This window comes from Protopterus annectens, chromosome 5.part0 (assembly GCF_019279795.1).
Source record: "Protopterus annectens isolate FY-2018-M chromosome 5.part0, PAN1.0, whole genome shotgun sequence".
NCBI classification, from domain to species: Eukaryota; Metazoa; Chordata; order Ceratodontiformes; family Protopteridae; genus Protopterus; species Protopterus annectens.
The window spans coordinates 740,178,858-740,203,401 of record NC_056735.1 but is presented as its reverse complement, the minus strand read 5'-3'; positions in this window follow the sequence as shown (position 1 = coordinate 740,203,401).

Here is a 24,544-nt window from a genome sequence, read left to right as displayed (position 1 = left end):
CCACAACTGTACAGATTTTGTTACAATGTCCAGATAGAAAGCTGCATGCATATTCATACACCACAACTGTTCCAATATGTCCAGATAAATGGCCCACATCACCAGTCTGGTACCCCGTTCCCTGGAAAAATCAGTGTGATGATCCACGATAGTCAAACGTGTACATAGTCAGAGAATGTATATGAAAACAAACCTGTCATTCTAGCACCTCACCCAAAGTGTATGACAGCAATTCTCAACATATGTTGCATTAACACATGCATCTTGCCATGCCTGTATGTAGAACACAGTTCACGTATATAATAATCTATAAACATACCAGTGTACAATGTAAGGCCATTGGGTAGTGTAATAATACATGTAAGGGACAGATCACTGCAGTGACTAAGAATGTTGTGAAAACTACAAGGCTATATTAGTTGTTAATTGAATTCTCTCTTTCACCCCTACCATATGTGCAAAAATAACCCAATGACACACCTCAGTTGGTATGTGTACACTCCTAAATTTTGTTGGGACATATGTCCCAATGGTTTATAAATATTCACATTTGTTTCTATGCATGTGCCATGTTAAAATACACCCATATTGGTGGCCTGTTGCCATCAATGAAACCTGCATGCTGTTGTAATGCCCACTGTTGTTCCATATATGCATGTGTTCCGCTTGCTCTGCAACTGTTTTAAATCTGGTGTTTTGGGTTAATGGGAATACCTATGCATGCTGTTATAACTAATCCTGAATGCTGTTAACTATTACTAACTCATATCTGTAATAAACCTGCTACAACATAGCTTGTATGGGAAGGCCGGTCCCAGTGGACCCTCCTGTCCCACCTCAGCTGGCCATGGCATGGGGCACCAGCACGTCTGGGGCCCAGCCTGGGACCTCCTCCTCCATTGGCCCTGTGCCATCTTCGGGTGGAACCACTGCAGGGGATGGGGCTCACCCCTTCTGTGAGCATGCTTGGAGAGGAACCTGTCACCCATCGACATGTCCGGGCCATGGTGCATAGGGAGCTCGATCTGGAGTTTCGAGACCAGCTACACCAGCTTGAGGGCCAAGTGGTGCAATTAGAGGGTTAGCCTGCTCCTCCTACACAGCCTCCAGCACAGCCACCTTTGGGACCATGAAGGTGCAGTGGTGACTGCACATGGGTGGGGACCTCAGTCCCACTGTTTCCATTTGGGGGCTCATGGGCTTGCGACTTCCAAACACCCTCCCCGTCCAAGGTGTTTACCCCCCACATGTATCATATACCGCCCCTGTATGCATCTTGTTTGTCTTGTCTGTTAACCTACCTAACCTACCTCCCCAAATATACCTACTACCCCTCCCCAACATCCCACTCTCACCTGAAAAAAAATGGGAAATCTGTTCCCACAAAAAAATCTCGCCCCATACATAGCTGTCCATTTCACACGCGTGTCCACTGGACACGTAATCTGGTCTAATTGGCATCACAATAAATTGATGTTGTCCTCACCCCTCTTCCAGGGGTTTAAGGGTCCAAATCTACCTCCAAATTCAGTGTATATGCACAGCTGTTGCTGTAGAAGAAATGGGCAGGTATGGACCTTTCCTACACCCTTCTTGCACATGCCTAGCTATTTTCCCTACTGTCTTGCCCTCTTTGTGCCCCCTTTTTTACCACTTTCTTATCGACCCTTTTTTTCTTTTCTTTTAAAGAAATTAGCATGGGGGTAAGCGGGAGTAGGCACTTTTAAGCAGCTCTAAGCGGGTGTAAAGTTATTTGCGCAGGGTAAGCTATGCCTACACAGGTTAAGCAATTTAGAAGCTAACAGACTATAAGAAATTGTAACCTGAGGTTAGCAGTGCTTACCTCCACACAAACACGAGCAAACCCATGTACAACTGCTTTAAAGTGCCTTAATCGCTCTGTATCCAAAGGCCCGTGTTCTGCCCAGCAACAAAATATACTGCCTCTGCAAGGATCAAACCAAGGACCCTGCACTCCAGACACAAAGTGATTTACCACTAAACCATGGCAGATATACATAACCTGATGTTTTCTCAAACATATCATCCAGCACAATCAGTCAGCAGTACAGGAAATGTAGTAATATCATACCACACAACCTGTTAATGCAAGACGTCTGGACAAAATAAGCCACAATGTGGGTACAAATGGGGATATATGTCAACTACTGCTCTAATACACTTAAAATGTTGCTATTTACACAGTTATATGTATTAGAACACATATGTAGAAGGAGATGAGGTCTGAAACACAAAAGTGTTGGCACTAGTTACTGACTTCAATGCTGCGATCATCCATGTCAATTGCCAAAAGAATGAGGTACAGGCCAAAATATGAGCTGAACATGCATGGACATATGAACAGATATATATCTGTAAATGTAGACAGACAAGCAGCTATATGTAGATATATATATATATATATATATATATATATATATATATATTAAACGTAAACCAAACAGCATACGTGTGATCCTCTAATGGCAATAGAACGCTGGATACATCCAAAATCAAAGCACGATAATACACTCAAATAAATCAAGTAAAGCTTTTATTCCACAGAGTGAGCGCTTTCGCCAAAAGGCTTCTTCAGACTCTTATTACAAATTAGAAATAGTTAAAACCAACTTAAAAACCCTTTCATAGCTTGTTATTGGTTGTTAAGCTTAAAATTATCACATGGTATACTTTAAAAGTGATAGATACATAGAAATGTGTACTACTTAAAGTCACAACATCTTACGGAACTACAACCTTTAAAAACTAGTACTCTAAATACAGATATGTGTCTAAATAAATTATATATTTGAAAACATTCCATAACATTGCGATCCCCTAACACATACTAGAGAAATACTCAAAACTCTTGGAACGGACGGACAACTCATTGCTCTAATAAACAGTGAAAAGGATCTAAATATATAACCCACTGATGCCAAGAAATATATGTGATTACTAATGTATAACAACTTATGATATGCTATTGATTAAACATAGGTAAAAAAGTGGATAAAAAGTAAAATATAACACTAAGTAATAATTACAATCTGTAAACTAAAAATGTATACAGTCTTATCAAAAACTATGAGACTCACAGTTCTCATTATGTAATGCATGATGTTGGGGAGATCCTCTAATGGAGCACCTCATCCGCACCCCTATTTACACTGATAAAACATACCTAGCAAAGTAAAAGGTAGGACTACCGTAATCTATGTAGTCTTCTACTCTTCAAAAAAGGCTTGATCTGTACCTTGTCATTGAGACCAGGTGGTGTGTCCGACCTCAATCTTATAATCCACCTGGTCTCATGTTCTAATGTTCGGTTGATCAAGTCCCCTCCTCTAAAACCTTGTGAGACATTTTGGATAACACAGAACCTGAAGGTATGATTCGTGCCTGCCATCCTATTGTGCCTGGCCAAAGCATTAACTTCCGAGCCCACTCTGATATGGTAAGTGTGCTCCCTAACACGTTCCTTGAGTGATCGGTTAGTCTTCCCTATGTAGTAGGCAGTGCATGAAATACAAGTGGCAATATACACCACATTTCTACTTTCACAACTCGTGTTGGTACTAAAATTGAATATACGTCCTGTAGTGGGGTGCTTGAAGGTCATCTCTTTACTTATGAAGCCACACTGATTACATCGACCACAGGGTACGGTGTTCCTATTCTCTGTAGTCCTATTCTGTAAAGGGTACCTGGGTCTACATAATATACTCTTTAGGTTGGGATGGTTCTTATAGGCTATACGCGGTACTGAACCAACAATTTCACTGACCTCTCTATTCGACTTCAGGATTCCCCAATGCCTATTCATGGCTTTTCTCACTTCTAAACTCATCTTACTAAAAGCAAGATTCGCCCTGACTTCGGTTGTGGACGAAACAACACTATTGGTTTGTGCCACTTATTCCATAAAGTAAGGTCTAGCACTGCTATTCCTTAAGGAATCTACTATATGAATAGTTTCAGAAATTTCTTTTTCTTTGTAACCTCTCTCAAGGAACCTTCCTTTCATGTCCTGTACTCCAATATCATAGTTTTCCTGTTATAAGTTGAGTCTGGACACTCTCATAAATTGCCCTTTGAGGACATTATTAAAAACATGTTGGGGGTGCATACTTTGTCTATGTAATAGGTTGTTCCTTTGGCACCCCTTCCTATGTATAGTTGTGTTTAGCATACCATTAGACATCCTAAATACTTCAACGTCTAAAAACGGTATACTCCTATCAGAAAAATTCATAGTGAATTTTAAAAATATATATATATATATATATATATAAAACTCAAAAATAATCATATAAATATGTTCATATGTATGTGTGTGTGTATATATATATATATATATATATATATGTATATATAGATAGATACATATATATAGATATAGCTATATGACATATGTATAGGTGCATGCACATATACACAGACAAAAGGTATTAGTAACCATACATATGTAGAAGTAGTGTGGAAGTACTGGGTGCAAAGTATATCCCTCAGCTACAAGCCCTGTAACTGCCACCTGTGAAATGTGTAGTGTGGCAACCATTCCCACAAATGAGAATACTTACATTAAACATATACCCACCCACAATTCAAAGGACATGACACGACACACAGGTATGCATACACAGAAAACCTTTATTTGTGTACTAAACAATAATGTATGCCAGTACTTACACCACTTAAATTTTGAAATATGTAATCAGTGATGAATGCAAGGCCCACACAAAACAGTAGATACAAGCAATGTGGATATATACCATACTATGCTGTTCCGTCCAAGGCCTTCAATTAGTACAACAGTAGACACAGGATTTGCCTTCAAGATAAGTAACAATCAACAATTGCAGATGTAGTTCAACAGCCTTCAATTACATCCTGTAGTCAAGCCCTAGGGGGAAATGTAGCATTTGTGTTAATGTCACAGTATCTTGTACATAACATTGCTTAACCTAACATCTCACTATCACACTGAATGACCTTTGTCTTAACAGTTATATCCCTGAAAAGGTGTCACAGCCAAGGTTAACGGCATTGAACCCCCCCCCCCGCCCCCATAAAAGGCTGTACAAGGGCAAGGAACACTGTGTACCACACACTGACCTCTAGAATGTACAAGGGCACATATGTGTTCTCCAGCTGTTTCCCCAATATATATGGACTTTGCCCAACAGTTGGTGTGGGAGTCCATGACATGACTGTAATAATAGCAGTAATGCTAGCGGTAAATAATGATAGGCCATTACCTAAAAAAAACCCTTTCTGTATCACAGTAGGACAAATACTGGCATATATGTGGAGGACAGAGGCAGGAACATAGGGCCATATTTGCATTATTGCTGTTACACACCCTGGAAATTGCTGATGTTACAGGATTTGTTGCAGCATACCCTTATGCAGGAATTCGACATTGAAATACAAATGGATGTAGCCATGTACTGATAGCACTCAACAGACAGAATGCCACTGTTATATCTGGGACAATACCTGTGTGGTGCACAGACAAAACGTAACAGCCAATCCTCTTGGTATCATTTGGATAGGCCCACAGTTGAGAGCTATACAGACAGACAACATTCCATGCAAAAGTACCATGTACACAGAAACCCTGTAAGACCAGCAAGATACAATGCACACAACATCACTACTCATGCTGTATGTAGGTCTGGAACCTTACCCAAATGTGTATTGGGCCTGTGTCTGCAGGTTCTGCTGTAAGTTGTATTGCTACCTGCTGTCTGTAACACTGATGTCCACACACAGGAAGGATGTCATCCATACTGGAAAGGTGAAGGGGCAAAGCCCACAGAAGTCAGCAATTTATAGTATTGGGTTGCCATGACAATGGTTATCTGAAGTACTACACAGCAGGCTGCATGCAATTAGCAACCGGTGGACACTGACTGGTGCAGCGGCCATCACCTGATCATGTGCAATACCTACAAAAGCATGCTGCAAACTAGTCAAACCAGCTCAATCACTCTACTGGGGAGACTGAGAGAGAGAGAGAGAGAAAGAAAAAGAAAAAAAAAAAAAAACATAACTTTAATAAAAGTAACAAAGCTCAGGGATTTGTTACAGCAGAAAAAAAGGTATGTGAAACAGATATGTATTTACTTGCATGTAGTATATGGCATAGAATAATAGGATGTATAATGTGAAATGATGTATATGTGTCATCAGTACTTGTTCCTGTAATGACGTTTTGCTCAACAATTGCTCTGGACAATAGTGTCTATCCCTGTGGGCAGTGGGACATACCTGTCAACTGTGCAGATCAGCAGTGAATGGCATAGATGTAACCGATGATATCTGTGTTCTGTACATTACTGTAGCCAACAGCTGGTGGTGGTATTAATACTGCCATGCTAGTCACATGGGTGTGAGACCACACCACTTGCAGGACAGTCATGTTAAAGTGTAGCATAGCATGGCCAACTGCCATAGCAGTATAATATGCTTATCTAAAATCTGTCACCATATATACCCCCCCTAATGTTAGTCTGTGTTCACATGTGACACCTGTATGTGTTGCAGCAAGTCAGAATAGTGCAGCTGCAAATTAAAGAGAGTTACAAGAGTGTGGACCAGATGTTTGTTTGCACCCCGCATACAGATAAATATATGTGTGATGCATATTCACAGCCGCATATGTCTACAGAACCTCGGACAGTTATACATATATATAGGTATATAAACAACACATAATGATATCTACACACACACACACACACATATATATATATATATATATATATATATATATATATATATATATATATCTATATATATATATATATATCTATATATATATATATATATATATATATATATATATATATATATATATATATATATATATATATATATATATATATATATATATATATATATATATATATATATATATATATATATACAAACAGACACAAGCACATATACACAATACTGACACGTATAGGTATACGCACACATACACACACACACACACATATATATATATATATATATATATATATATATATACATATATGTCAATACATGTCCCCTGCCATGACGTGTGACAGAACATCACACATCAATACACAAGATATCTACACAGCAGTACATGGCTGCAAAATGGAGTGTGGAGTGTGGTGTGTAACCCATGTTGGGAATACAGAGCAATTGTGTGAGAAGGTGGTATATATATGTTGGTGAAGGGTAGTAGGCACATATTGGTATGTAGGTTTGGTTGGATGACAAACAAGACAGCATACAGGCTGGTATATGACACAAGTGGTGGTTAAACACTGTGGATGGGTAGTTTCATTTGGAATGTGGAGGCTATTGAGCCCTCATACGGGAACAAAGGGAACATGGTGCCCACCCATGGACAGTCACAACAGCATCTACATGGTCATAAAAATGCCTGGGCTGTGGGCTAAGCAAGAGCAACATGCATGTCTAACCTTGTGTATGTGTACTGCATGCATACAGGTGATGTAGCACATACCCCATGTCTCTGTGGAGCTCCCTATGCACCAGACCCTGGACCTTACTGTGGGTAACAGATATATGTCTGTGTGTGCTTCATGGGGGGGGGGCACCATCCCCTGAGGTGGTTCCATATGAAAGTAGTGCCGGAACAGTAGATAATGAGGTTCCATGGTGGGTCAAGGATGTGATGTGGACTGGTAAAATATCCACTTTAGGTGGGAGTGGTGTTCCTGCTGGCAAATAACCCCTACACATACTGTTGTGTCACTGTCATGGAACATATGTGGGTTGTAATAGTGCACACAATCCCAGAATGTCCAACAGCATCCATAGATATCCCCAATAACACAGAATGGCAGATGTGTAGCAATCACATAGCAAGCATACCACATGCATATGTGGAAACATAGTGGCAATGACAATGGCATGCAGGTGAAATACTCTGTAACAGCCCAGCAACTCTAGTATCCCCACAGGGAGCATATCTATAAACACATAGCAGAAAGTGTTGTACAATACAATACATGTCCCAATGGTAGATAAACCGGAAACATACCCCTTGCGATGTGTGAACATTAAGTTGGAGCTGATATGGTGGTGGGAGACTGATATGTGTATTGTATTATAGTAAACGTGCCATATGAGTTGCTCAGACATATTTCCATCTTTATGTCTTTCAGGGACTATGGCGCACCCCAGGAATCCAGCATACAGTGCTGCTGAGGATGACATACTCACCAGCATCATCCAGCACTACTAGCTGTTGTTCTCAAAGACAAGCCAGGAACAGCATGAGTGCACCGTCATGTGGAATGATGTGGTCCACAGGGTGAATGAGATGGGGATGCACAGCCGTACATATGAGCAGGTCCACCATCATTGCAGTGACCTGCTCCGCCATGTACGCCACTGTGCCGCTGCTGTGCGGGGTGACCACCTTGCAATGGGGGGCTATAACATCCACCCCCCCCTCACCAGAGTAGAGGAGCTGCTCATGAGCCTGGTGGCACCTGCCCGCCCACAAGAGCTACAAACATATACAGTCATGGACGTGGGTGCTACCCACACACCAGACATGGAGTATGCAGGTAAGGTTCCAAGGCATATCAGTAGACCACTGTTGTGTATGCATCTGTACAGGTAGATCATGCATATGTGAGATGTGGAGTCTGTTGCTGTGTAGTACTGATAATCAGGTGTGCATAATCTGTAGTACTGTGGACTTCAGCTGTTATTTTACTGTAATATTGCACCCACCCTGTAGCAATGCCACAGCTGTGGTCACTGACATCAACTCTACCTCATCTCAATGTAGGTACCTCTGGGATACCAGCAAGGCAGCGGCCGGATGGCAGTGAGTATGGTTTAAGGTTATGCTTGGCAATTCACTCTGCATGTCATAGCTAAGGGGTAGGCCATGTACACATCTAACACACCTACCCATAATGCATGCTGCACATGCTCACTGACAGAGCACACACCTCACTAATGGGATTACCAGCCTCAAACACATGCAATACACAGACCATCTCAGACAACTGTGGCTACACTTCAGTGCACATTGCCCATGCAAAGCTGACATCTGCCTAACATACACAGCTATGTCATACACAGAACAGTTGAACATGCTACACATAAAGAAATCCCACTCCCTCTGCAAACACACACTCCAGGGTCCTAAACCTCATCAACACATTACACAGGACATACTGGAGAGATAGGACCCTGTCCTAGGGAATTCCCACACTCTGGAACAGACTACCCATTCATGTGAGGCAATGCTACTCACTGGCCCTCTTTACAAAAACACTTGACAACTGGATGGGAAATGGGGAATTCACCTTGGGTAGTACGTCTGTGCCACAGCCTGACAGGGGCACAGGGGAATAACATTATTGGGTGGTGCATGGCTGGGAACCCCTGTGGCTAGGCTTATGTAGGCCCCAGGACCAATAGACTAGTACTCACCTATGAACCTATGTGTACCATAGGCAACATCAGCCATGGCTCAATACAGATATGACCTGCATAATGGTGGGACATTGCCAAAGCCATGTGTTGCAATATGTTCTGATGTACCAACACCATGTTGGGGAAGTCCAGGAAGTTGCAGTTATGATGCATGTGCTGCACAATCCACACCTCACTCCAACCCAGGGATGACATCCTCATCTGTACAATGATGGTGCCACTGTACACCTGCATGTTTGCCCTGCATTGGCAGGGTATATGCCAGTACACATAGTGATCCTAGTTTGGGATACTGCAGTGTGACACACATGTGTAGGCCATAGATGTCGAGCATTTGCAATGTAGCAGGAGATGGTGAGGGTGTGTCATCCTGAAACACAACAGTGCACTGGAGGGGAGAGACAAACCCACTGAGAATGGCTGTATCTGCACAAAGTCAAGGTCATGAAGTGTGGCAGACATAACCCTGACTCCATGGCACTAGTGATGGTACTGTATGACCTCCAAGGGCTGTGCACATTTTTCACATGCAAACATGTAGGTTTGGGGAACATTTGCAGGTCTTACTGACCAACTACTGGCTCATGATGATGAGGCATGCTACTATACCCCTGCCAGGTATTGTGACTGCAGTAGTACACATAGCAGTTATTGCTACACACCATCATGATATGTGTGTGCACACATATGGACCCACAAACTGTATGCATCCCAATCACCATCTGCACAACTAACACATATGGCTTGTAATGCAACTGACTGCCTAGGTCATATGTCACATATCAGGTATGTGTAGTGTTGCCATATGCAGTAGTGTTGTGTCATGGCATGTCATGGAAGAGAGTGCCCTGTCAATAATGGTCTCTACACTCACCATAGGTACAGTACATTGTGTCTGTGTTTGGTCTAATGGTATTCTGTCACTTATACATGCACCACTGATGATGACATCTGTGAATGCACATCAGACATTCACAAAACACGTGTCCACATATAATCCAGAAACACACAGAGGCTGTGAGCAGCAGAGGAAACATAAATGACACACAGATACCCATCCTGCAATGGTGTGTACACCTGTGAGGTATTGTGCACAGTACATGCCAGGGTGCTTAACAGATGCACAGCAATGCTGTGGACATGGGTGCAGTGTGTTCCAGGGGAAGGGCCATCACCTACTAACAGACGCCATGCATCACAGCCATGTATTATGTTGGTAATGGGGATTGACTACAGTTGCACTGCATGCTGTTGAGCACCACATGTCCTGCATGCTGACATGTGTGTAATTACAGGTTTGTGTGTGATACTGTACTGCACCATCACCTGCTATTGCCTGTGTTATGGGGGTGCTGGAGTTGTCTGAAGGTGCTGTCTGGTGAAGTGTATGGGTTGTCATGTATGTCAACTGCATGCGACTGTTGTGTGTGGCCATGTCTGCAAACGTGTGTGTGTGTGTGTGTGTGTGTGTGTGTGTGTGTGTGTGTGTGTGTGTGTGTGTGTGTGTGTGTGTGTGTGTGTGTGTACTGTTTAGCAGTGATGTACAGGTCTTACAGTCTGTTCCCTGTTTTCCCCTCACAGGTGGCGAGGTGGGGCTAGGTCCCTCCCACAGGGAATCTGGTGTCACTGATACAGACAGTGACCATGAGGTTAGGTGTGTTGAGGCACAGGCAGGGTCATCAGGGGCTGCTGCTGGGCCATCAATTGACATCCCACAAGTATCCACCTCATCCACGCACACAGTCACACTGCCTCTACATACCTCATCATCGTTGGCCTTAACTGAGGGACAGTCTACGGTTGGCATTGGTCAGGACAGTGTGGTATCTATGGCATGTGTGTCAGGACACAGCAGCCATATCCAAATGTCTGGTGGGGTACCACATAGGCAGAAGTTCAGGGGTGCTCGTCGGAGCACTGCTGGTCATCATGCCCCAAGCAGACACGCCACATCTATATCTACCACACACATGTTCCAGGCTGTCATGGAGACACAGGCACGAATGGAACAGTACACCAGACAGGGTCTAAGAGCGCAGAGGGCTCATCACACCTCTGTAAATGACAGCATCCGTGACCTCGCAGGTGCCATTCATAATTACACAGAGGTCATGTATAGACGGTGAGGTGAGACATTGGATCTCATCAACAATGCCATGTCCATGCTTCAGAAAAGGGCGGGACAGTTGCGACAGCCACATGGATGTATTCCAGTAACATCAGCAGCTGGAGGTCACTGTGGACATCCCACCAGTCACAGCCGCTCCCATACTACCAACCCCAGCACTGGGTGGGGTGCTGTATACAGACCGCCATAGCAGACCATGTGCACGTAGCCCTGGCCAGTCCCAAGAGGGGCCTGGATCCAGTGGACATCTATCAACCTCTGGGGACAGTACCTGATCTGGCTGTGTACCTGATACTGCCTGTGGCACCCCTGCCAGGTGCAGGTCCCGTGTCTGTGGACGGAGATGGTGAACTGCAAACCCTGCCAGGTACAGTCTGCAGCTGTCTCACAAATCCCCATATAGGGCAGCCACATGGTGGAACTGTGTGCATGCAGCCATGATGCATAGCTGTAATTAACAATGTTGTATTGTTTTTACCATTATCTATTTTCACATACATATCATCCAGCCCAGGCATTCAACAGTGTATTCCACCATGTGGATGTATGTGTGTGTATGGTTGTTTGTTTGTCTTTTCAGATTTTCCCGGTTAGGGGTCGCCACAGCAGAACTCCGGTCCACTAATAATTGGCAGTAGATTTTTATGGTGCTGAGTTGCCAGCCCGATGCCCAACCTTCAGCGAAGGCACACCCATTCACGCATGTCTTTTGAATGCCACTCGACTGCGGGGAGGACATGCAGTCTCCACATAGAAGGCACTCCAGCCAAGAATCGAACAGAACCTCTTGCTGTGAGGCAACAACTCTACCACTGCACCACCATGGCTTTTTGTATATCTATTTATATTTACATGGATATAACATATCTATATATGTATATATGTATATATTTCTATAGCTATATCTACATATATAGATATGTTATATCCATGTAAATATAAATATATATATAAACACACACACATACATCTAAATTGTGAAATACATTCCCAGTAGTGTTGAATACCTGGGCTGGATGATATGTATGTGAAAACAGCATGATTAGGCATATCTGCCATGGCTTAGTGTTAAATCACTCTGTGTATGGTGTGCAGGGTCCTGGTTTTGAGCCTTGCAGGAGCTGTTCATTTTGTTGCTTGGCAGAACACGGGCCGTTGGATACAGAGTGATTAAGGCACTTTAAAGCAGTTGTAAGTAGGTTTGCATGTGTTTACGAGGAGGTAAGAACTGCTAACCTCCAGTTACAGTGTCTTACACTCTGTTAGCTTGTAAATTGCTTAACCTGTGTAGGCACTGCTCGGCTCCTCGCAAACCCACGTAAACCTGCTTACAACTGCTTTAAAGTGCCTTAATCACTCTGTATCCAACAGGCTGTGTTCTGCCCAGCAACAAAATAAACAGCTCCTGCAAGGTTCTAACCCAAGGACCCTGTACACCTAGAAAGGGTGATTTACCACTAAGCCATGACAGATACAAAGAAATGCCCTGTTTTCACAAACATATAACCCAGTCCTGTCATGCAATGGTACAGAGAATGTAGACCAAGACCTAGATGCATGTGTGTGTAACTATATTAATATCTAAACAAATACAACATATCTATATATGTATATATATATATATATATATATATATATATATATATATATATATATATATTTCTAACACTATATACATATATATCAATATATATGCACATATATACATGCATATGCCTAAATTGACACATATATGTGTCTACACCTATATGTCTACATATACACAGCACGTTACATATGTGTATGCAGATATATATCTATGTAGGCATATACGGACATAGTTATATATATATGTTAGCAGATATATATATATCTATATAGGTATTTATGGCCATACATCTGTAGATAGCAATGACAGATTAACAAATACACATATGTCCACAAGCACCGTTAATGGGGTTGAGAGGGCCCACACACTATACGTCTCGTACAAATAGGCATCCCCCCCTACAGCCAAACACGTGTGCCCTGCAATATACTACCAAGTACAGTCTGCCACCCATAGGAAATGTAATATGTGGAAGCCATCAACATCCCCTGGATACAGATACACAGACACAGATATGCCGATACAGATATACACACACACATATATATATATATATATATATATATATATATATATATATATATATATATATATATATATATATATATATATATATATATATATATATATATATATACATGTGACTACACATACACACGCAGACGCAGATATATGTACAGTAAGATACATATGTAGAAGGTGCACACAATATGGGACAGCCACTATGCCTACAGTTAACACCTGAACAACTGAACACTGCATGGGCCACCCATACAAATATCAATCGTTGCCTGTAACATAAACCCATAGGGAGGTCATAGGAAAGACACCACACACAGGTTTACAAAAATGGGAAACCTTTCATTGTGTACTATTACAGTTCTATATGCCATGTCATATAGTTGTTCAGACACTGACAACCTTATAACCAGAGTAATGCAACTGTGAAACAGTTACACTAATACAGTAGTCTGGAAAGGTTCACAACTATTGCTCTCCAGACCAAGCCCTTCAAATTGTACAATAGTGAACACATACTGGGCAACAGGATACCAGACAATCAACAGTATGTGCTGCAGGTGTGTAGTTCAGCAACCTCTATCTACACTCTGTACAAACTCAGTAGATGGTAAAGATATTATGTGATCACATGGGTTGTCACTGTTACATAACAAGGCATGACTGACACCATCATGAGCACACCGACCAACAGAACAGTCTGTATGGCAGGAGGCAGTAGGCTTGCAGTACCCCAGTTCATGTAAGTAATGTAAATATAGGTGAAGTATACGGTACTGTACATCCAGATACCTTGCAGCAGCTCACTCCTGATACCCACACATTGTGTAACAGCCTAGGTCATTTATGGTTCTCCCCACCTAGACTCAATAATACAGGACCATATACCACTGTTAGATATACTGGCCTCTGGAGTGCATAAGGGCATACATGTATTGTGTCGGTGATGCCCACACATATATGGCCCCAGCCCCACTGTATGTGTGGGGGATATAATAGCAGTGGACTAATGGCAGAAATGGCAGTTTGATATACTCACAGCCCACTACAGAACAACCCCCAACAGCTTGACATATGTGCAAAGCTTGGTATGTAGATGGAGGACAGAGGCTGGAACACAGGCACATATGTGGAACACTTTTGCCATACACTAAGCAAGTTGCTGGTGTTACACGATAGTCTGCAACATACCCTTAGTCAGGGAATTAAAGTTAGAAATAGAAATGGATGTAGCCATGTACTGATAGCACTCAACACACACACTACCAGTGTAATATCTGCCATAGGACATGTGTGGTGGACTGACAACACATGATAGGCATACCTCTGTCCAGCAAGAGGATAGGCCCACAGTAGTGAGCTATGCAGACAGACTGCATTCCAAGGTAAACTAGTATTAACACACACCCTGTAAACCAGCACTATACAAAGCATAACACAACTTTACTCACAGTCTGTCTGTAGTTCCTGATCCTCCTACAAATATGTGGCCTCCCTGATTGTGCAGGTTCTCCTGTAAGAGGTATTGCTACCTGCTGTCTGTAACACTGATGCCCACACACAGGAAGGATGTCCATCACACAGGAAATGTAAAGGGACCACACACACATGCTGTAGGGATTTATAGTGGGTGGTTGCCATGACAGTGGTAATTGGAAGTAGTACACATGTGTAATTATATATATATATATATATATATATATGGCTATCTGGATAAGTATATGTACATATATTTCCACCATATGTCCTGGACATGGAAAGTAGCCCTACCCCAGCCCCTATAGTCCCAAATTCGCAGTGCAAGGGTATATCAGGTATGTATAGAAGGTATATTAGTAGACTATTGCTACTGTCATTTGAATTGTCTTCACAGACATGGTGTGTGTGGAAGATCACATCTGCTTATAACATGTGTGCCATTGGCTACTGACAGACATCATAAGGAAATCATTGTAAAGTACCGCTGCAGGCATGTAATGCCCCTGTGGATTGCAGCAGAGATATTGGACAATATATGTGGAACTTCGGACACACCCTGTACAGTCCAGGGGTATACACATAATCGCTTAGTGCACAACATGTGTACCAGGCCTGACAATATGGATGTAGACAGCCATGTAGATGGGTATAACACATAACAACTGGAATACATTTGCCACCATAGGTTTTGCATTCACACACTCCTGTCTGACCTGACACAGAATGACTGCTGGTACAGGGGTGCCATGGATACATACTACCCACTAGATATTGACATACATCTGCACAGCATCCCACTGCTCTGTCTGACATACATGACTGTTAAGGGACGCCTGGCAGCAGTACATCTGGCAAGTATCTGCACATGATATCTCACTGGGTAAGTAAACTGAGCTGCTAGGCATGTAACAATGCACTGTGCAGGCTATAGGCAGACTGGCTCAACACTGGCCTATATCTCCTATGGGGGAATGCACATGTACCTGCATATATAGCAGGCTCAACAGGCATGTCACAGCACAGGGTAAGATACAACTGTGTGAAAGTGCATAACCACAACCAATATTAACACAGCCACAGCCACATATGGTAAGCTAGCATAATATTACAGTATATGGGCTATCTGTTCTACACCATCCTCAAATGTGCCACTCACAGAACAACCCTACATATACTGGCCTGCTACAAAGTTTGGTCTGATGGCTGTCTGTGGTATGGGACATGTGTGTGTATGGCCCTACAAACATGTATTCAAAACGATACCATACAGTGGGGCAGCAGGTAACATCAGAAAGAAGAGGAACTCGAGCAATGACATCTACCACAGTCTGTACACAGGCTACAGTACATATTAACAATACACACACTGTCGACATTCACCATCACTACACAGACCTCAGTACTGTACAAACATCCACAGAATTTCCAGGTTATGTCATGAAATATAATCCCTACTGTACATAACATGTGTAGCAATCAGATATATCACTGGCTTGTTATCAGATATGATGACACTATTTATGATGTACAACACATATGCACCACTTCATGCACGACATATGTACAAAGGTTGACAAAGGTGTGGCTGACAGCACATACACAAGGCCAATATAGACATGTTGCTGTGATAACCTCATACATTTACCATTGTAACGGGATTTGTTGCAACATATGTCCTATGAGGGATATGAAGTCAGTAACTGTCAGGGCCTTCACCATCTACAGACTGCAATCCTCACACTACCTTCTGCATTCCACAGATAGATGCTCCATGGCTAACACATGAAACCAAAGGCAAAACACTGCCCAGTCTGCAGATGACCCTGCAGATGGGATTCCTCATATACATGGAACTGACATGGCAGGTATTGCGACATATACGACAGCCATATCCAGACAAATACTGTTCAACCAACATTACTCCAAATGCAGTATAGCAGCACTTACAGTCTCTAGTCAGGTCAGGTAAATCCCCCTCCTGTTTGCTGCCGTCTTTCCACAGTGTATGTTGTTAGAGGTACATCCCCAATCCATCTGAGATGCTGTTTGCCAAACAACAGATCTAGTTCCTGCTCACAGTGAATTAAAAAGGCCAACACCCCTATGATGTTCCTAGATATTGAAGTGTGTTTCCATGCAATTGGCTATGGGAATGTTACCACAGCTGTTCCACATGCAATCAGCTAGGGGAGGGCTGCAATTCATGCAGAGGCCATCAGATGATCATGAGCATCACTTAAAATACACATCCTGCTGCCAAAGCAAAACAGGTATGGGTCTCCACATCCACCAGAGAGAGAGTGGGGGAGGCAGACAGAGGCAAATACATGTCAGGCAGGGGTGGGAGAGTAAAACTGAAGCATGTTTGTGTCACACACCTACCAGCACAGGATATCAAACCCTTGACAACTATGTAGTGCTATCACAGTTTGATGCAGTTATTGGATGTGCCACATGGGTTACCTGCTGTGGAGCACTCAGAACATATATGTGATGGTGAGTGACATCTGCAACAGGGATACGGTAGATATACGGTAGGTGATGTACACATGCCTGTCCGCATGAACGGGTGCCAGCGTCAACACAGCCACACTCTCACAGGAATGCACACACATTGACACACTTGGCAGGGCCAGGAGTACAACTCATCACTAGTGGGATTGCCACAACACATCAATGTGCAGGTATCACATGCACTACACGGGCCATATGGAGGTCGCACGGGCAAAGATTATGAGGAGGTGTCAGACATCAGACAACATGCTTCAATATGCCCAGAGGGGTTGTAGTGAGTGTGGATGTGGACATACGCACCATACAACACACACACAAGCACACTGGGTGCCAGTACTGACATGCATGGGTGCATGTCTGCATGGGTGTGGTGGTCAACTGTGCTAGCAGGCTATACAAGGGTAGGTTATGGGTATACCTTGGCATCAGGCCACATGACAATGATCTGCATTGTGGCTTAGGGCTGTCTTTTCTGCATTTGCCCACACAGGTGGGTATTGTATCCCCCATTCAGTCACCTGGGTGGCTATTGTGTGTGGCCAATGCTGTGCATCCCCTGCCATGTATGTGTTCCTTACTCCATGACATGGATGGTGCCTAGGATGTGCACACCTCCCACATGCATGTACAGTGACATGTGGAACTGTACCTGGGGTGTCTGGCCCATGTTGTGAACACAGATTATCATCAGTTGAGCCAGTCTTGCCCACCTGTGGCAGGTACTGGTAATGGGCAGCCGGTTTACCCTGCACCTACATCGATAGCATGCTAACAGCATTCCATGGTGTCAGTGGCATCTGTCCATACAGGGCATGTTGTCAGGCATGGTATGTCCGTTGTGGGTCACATGTGACAGCACCACAGGTGGTGCAGGTGTCCATTGGGGAACATGGGGGAGGTGCACTGTCTGCATGTACGTGCATATTGGACAGATGGGAAGGGTGACATGCCCTCTGTAGCCCACCGCTATCACTCCATAGTTACTATTGGTGGCCAATATGCAGTGTACTACCCACATATTGGCTGTTGCCAAGGAATGTGTGTGTCTGAGTCATGGGTTGACAGTGTGCTCTGGGTAAAACTGGGGTTGCTAACTGTGATTGTCTGGTCTTGATGTCACATGTATGGGTATGGCTTTGCACCCCAGTCTCTCACCTATGTAACATCTATTATCCCAGTATGGTTGACTTTGTGATATATTGTAGGGCCACCATATAAGAAATATGCAAAACCTGCTACACACACACACACACACACACACACACACACACACACATACACCTGTCATGTGTGGGACTAGAACCCCTACCTAACTAGTTTGTTACACTACACGCCACAGACATTACTGGAGTACTCCTTCCCCAAAGGTCTATTTCACAATGAATGACATCAGCAGGATTACCAAAGTAGGGCATTTCAAATGTACTGCGAGTGAGTAGCCTAAAATGCATTGCTCAATACACAGACAGAGAGACACTCACAAAACATCCACAACTGGCATGGGTGGGTATAGAACCCATGACCAAAGTCTATATCACACTACAGCATGGAGCTGTTATAGGACACACCACAGGGATTACTACAGAATTCCTTCCCCAAAGGTGTAATTCACAAGAGATGACATCAGCAGGATTGCCAAAGTAGGCCATTTCAAATGTACTGCAGGAGACTAGTCTATAACGCATTGTTCTGTACACAGACATTGAAACACACACGAAACATCCAGAACTGCCATGGTTGGGGATAGAACCCTACCACAGTTCTAAATCACACTCCAGCAGTACGCAGTTACCGGATGCACTACAGAGATTACTGGGCTACAATGTTCCCAGAGATGTATTTCTAGGTGGATGACATCAGCAGCCTTGCCAAAGTTGAGTATATGAATTGTAAGGGGTGTGAGTACCCTAAAAAGCATTGTTCTTTACTCAGTCAGACACATACAGTTGTCAACTCTGTAGTTAGACCACCTACCTAACTACTTTATCACACTACAGCAGTATGTAGTTACAGGACACACTACTCAGATTAGTGGGTTACAGCATTCCCAGAGGTGTATTTCTAGGTGGGTGACATCAGCAGCCTTGTCAAAGTTGAGTATATGACTTGTAAGGAGTGTGAGTACTCTAAAAAGCATTGTTTTCTACTCAGTCAGAAACACACACACAATTGCCAGGTCTGGGGTTAGAGCACCTACCTAACTACTTTATTACACTTCAGCAGTACACAGTTACAGGATGCACTATGGATATTACTGGGCTACAACCTTCCCAGAGGTGTATTTCTAGGTGGGTGACATCAGCAGCCTTGCCAAGGTTGAGTATATTACTTGTAAGGAGAGTGAGTACTCTAAAAAGCATTGTTCTTTATTCAGACAGAAACAAACAGACAGACACACACACAGTTGCTAGGTCTGGGGTTAGAACACCTACCGAACTACTTTATTACAGCAGAGCAGTACGCAGTTACAGGACGTGCTATGGAGATTACTGGGCTACAACTTTCCCAGAGGTGTATTTCTAGGTGGGTGACATCAGCAGCCTTGCCAAAATGGAGTATATGACTTGTAAGGAGTGTGAGTATTCTAAAAAGAATTGTTCTTTACTCAGTCAGACAGACACACACACACACACACACACACGCACACACACACACACACACACACACACTTGCTAGGTCTGGTGTTAGAACACCTACCTAGTTTATTACAGTACAGCAATACACAGTTACAGGGGATGTGCTACGGAGATTACTGGGCTACAACCTTCCCAGAGGTGTATTTCTAAGTGGGTGACATCAGCAGCCTTGCCAAAGTTGAGTATATCTTGTAAGGAGTGTGAGTATTCTAAAAAACATTGTTCTCTACTCAGTCAGAGACAGATGGGCACACACACAGTTACCAGCGCTGGGGTTAGAACACCTACCTAATTACTTTATCACACTATAACAGTATGCAGTTACAGGACATGCTACAGAGATTACTGGGCTACAGCTCTCCTAAAGGTGTATTTCACACTCGATGACCTCAGCAGGCTTGTCATAGTAGGGCTATGGGGAGGGCAGTGTGTGCATGGGCCATAACCCATTCATCTCGGGGTTGACACGCCACATGCGGGCACACACGGGGTCATATGTCACAGGCACGTGTATGCAGCTACTATATGACTACTTCCTTGTATAGTCATGTTGCACAGCTGGCACATGCACCACATAGTCAGTAATGCTGACAGATACTAGTGCCTAGTATCTATAGTGGGTGACATCTGCACCTCATGTGTTTGGGGCCCTTTGGCTGTGTGCTGGGTGGGACAGGCCTGGATGGCTCCTTGTGACAGTGAGCCTCTTCCACACATCTATGTACATCTACCTTTGGCTTATTTTAGTGTGTTGTCCTGACATATATGTCTGTATTCCTATCCACTGTGTGTGCAAGGCATGAGTGGTGCATACTGACAAGTGTCTGCACTAAAAACTGCAACTGACAGATATGTCTGGTCCACTGGTGTTTGCAGTCATAGACTTCATGTATTAAGTGTGTGAGCATGCCCAGTATGGCCATCTGTATTGCATGTGTGGATCAAGTGTAGGTGGCTTGTAGTACGGTGCTGACCTTTGTGTTGTACACCGACAGGTAGCATAATGTGTCTGCAGGGTATCCATCGGTCAGTTGGCATTGACTGTTGCTACATTTCTGTATAGCAGGGAGGGACACCTGACTGCTTCTACATTTCTACACAGGTTTGGGGGGGGGGGCACACCTGACTGTTACAATATTTGTATGTAGGATGGAGGGGGCACACCTGACTATTTCTACATTTCTACACAGGAGTGGGGGGGCACAACCTGACTGTTACTATAAGTCTACGTAGGATGGAGGGGCACACCTGACACCTGTACACATTCGCTAGGACTGTACTGGTATGTTGGGTACTCCATTTCATTCTGTAGTCTTACCTATCGTGCTGGCTAGAGGCATACCAGTGTACTACAGATCTTAGTCTTTAATAACCTACATATTAGTTTCTGACTTCCTAGCCTTCACAACTGACATCCAACAGCCTGGCCTGCTGTAGTCTGTCTGTGTAGGCCTGGGGGGGGGGGGGAGGGTTACCCATAGGCCTCATTCATAGGCCATAGTACAGCATTTGTTTGTGTTTGTCTACATCTGTCCTGCTGGCTGTGACTGTTGTTGGGTATGTGACTCCCCGACTGGCATGTGTGAGTCACTTACCTTCTGGGTGTCCCAGTACTGAGGGTGGTGCTGCAGAGCTGCCTATGTTGGATGCACATAGTACACTCCCTATACATGGTTGAGCACAGGTAGTGTCATGTTTGGCATCCCTTTTAGTGTATGTGCGAGTCAGAGAGAGGTGTCAGTGCATGTGCTATGCATTGCCTCTTTGCCAAGGCCAGGGCATGCTGGGCATGCCTCCTTCTGCCTACTGGAGCAGGCACAGGTTGTTCCTTCTCTGAGTCACTTTGTGCCTGTGCAGGCCTTGGCAATGGTGGGTGGCTGTGTGGCCTTTCCCCATGCTGTTCCTGCTGCAGCTGTTTCCGTAGGATCATATTGTGTAGCATGGCACATACAAGGACAATTTGGGTACATGTAGTTGGTGAGTACTGCAATGCTCCACCAGAAGTGTCCAGGCACCAGAACCATGACTTGAGCATCCCAAACACACGCTCTGTTATGATTCTTGTTTGTGCATGTGCCTCATTATGGAGTTCTTGTTCGGGTGTGTGTGCATTTCTGATGGGTGTCATCAGCCATGTCTCCAGTGCGTATCCAGCATCCCCTACTAAGTGACCATGTGGGATGTCCCCATTGGCAAATCTCTGTTACAGCTGCATCAGATGCCAGATGTGGGAATCGTGATAGCTTCCAGGGCAGCCAGCACACACATTCATTATTATGCCCTGGGCATTGCACACAATCTGGCAGTTGATGGAGGGGAAGCTCTTGCGGATGATGTAGACCCTACTCCGCTCACTGGGTGGTGCTTTGATGCATATGTGTGTGCAGTCTATTGCACCCACTACCTCAGGGTATTCTGCTATTTGGTGGAAGAGACTCATATTGCTGGCCAACGCCTCACGGGTGTTGGGTATATATACATGTTCACCGACATGTGCTGACATGGCATACAGGAACTGGTGGAGTACCCTGGATGCTGATGCCTGTGAAATCCCCATCATATTCCCAGTTGGCCTTTGGAAGGTACCTGTAGCTTTAGGCCTACGCATACCTTGGTATCCACCGGGATGGGTTCCCCTCTGTTAGTTCTGTATGTGAGGCATGGCCGGCACAGCTCAACAATTTGCTGTAGGAGGTCCCTGTTCACCCTATAGCACTCCAATATCTGCAGCTCATGTAGCCCTTGGTAGGTTACCCTGGGTCTGTACACTCTTCTTTGTCTCCTCACTGTGGGTTGATCGGCAGCATTCACATCCTCACCACCCTCAGCCTCTTGCACATGCTGGTTTATTATAGCAAAAGCAGCCCCTAACATTTTTTGTTTTGCTTTCATTTTGTAAAATTTGCCCATTTGTATGCACCAGTGGTGCAGAGTTTTTGGAAAAAAACAAAGGGAAAGGTGTTTTCATAGTTTATAATGGTGTTCTGGCCTGGGCTGGACTGCTGCATGTGTAACTGGCTGATTCTGATACATTTCACCTGCCAGCTATGCTAGTTCTCCTTGGTTACCCTCCTACTGCTGGTTTCCCTTCCTATTGCCTTCCTCTTTAAGCCCGGGGGCGCACCGCACAAACACAGTGCTCAGATGTGAATGGAGCTGCTATTTCCTGTTTTTTTTTACACCTGGTGCTCGCTGCGCAAACACTGGTATGAGCTGTAAGCTGGTTTTACAGGATTTTGGCTTGTTCTACCTGTGTACACCATGACTTTCTTAATGGTTGTTTTAGTTTTTTTTGTTTTTATTTTTAGCCCGATCCCATTTGTGCGCCACTGCCCTTAGATTAAACGGCCGATATCGGCCAAAAAAAAAATAATTGTTAAATATTATATGGCCATTAGCATTGATTACACATCTTATGCACACTTTATTTGGGACTGTCATGCCTCCATTTTGTAGTTTGCAGAAATGTACTCGGTTACTAACCAAGTACATTTCTGCACATTGCACTTGTCCTGCACGGACATCTGCCAGCTTCCTGGATTGCAAATTACCCTCATTTTCATGGTTTTCACCTGCAAATGAAGGTAATTTGCATACAGGAGCTCGGTCCATGCAGGATTAGTCTAACAGCTCACGTGCACATCCCGGGAGCTCGTTCCTGGATTGCACGACAGCCATATTGCCAAAAATAGCTCTTATTCTAATCATGCACGCAATACAGGGCTTCATAAATCCAGGGGTATGTGCCCCAGTCTGGTATGAGCCCAGCATTGAACAACATTCTACCTTCTCCAAGGATGATGCCATAATATAAGTATAAGATAATTCATTTTAACAATAGGCTTAGTTTATGAAGTAATTCAAAAAGGGGTGCAATATTTGTCATCTTGGAAGGAAATGACTGACAGATCACACTGCTTCTCTAGAGATGTTCTACCCCATTCCTCTTTAGGCTTTCAAATATTGGGTAAAACTTTTTCTACCCCCATAGTGTCTTTTTAGGAAATGCCAATCTGATAAACTTTTCAACATAGCAAAACCAGCCCAGGAAAATCTAAAGGTATTGCTGCTCAATGCCAGGAGTCTAAACATCTGCAAACTCTCATCACCCTGAGGAGCACAGATGTCTGCATAGTTAAAGAGACGTAGTATAAAGCCAGGAAGAGCACCCTGGCAGTGTAAAGCTATAACTGAGCAACCCATGGACTAAAATAA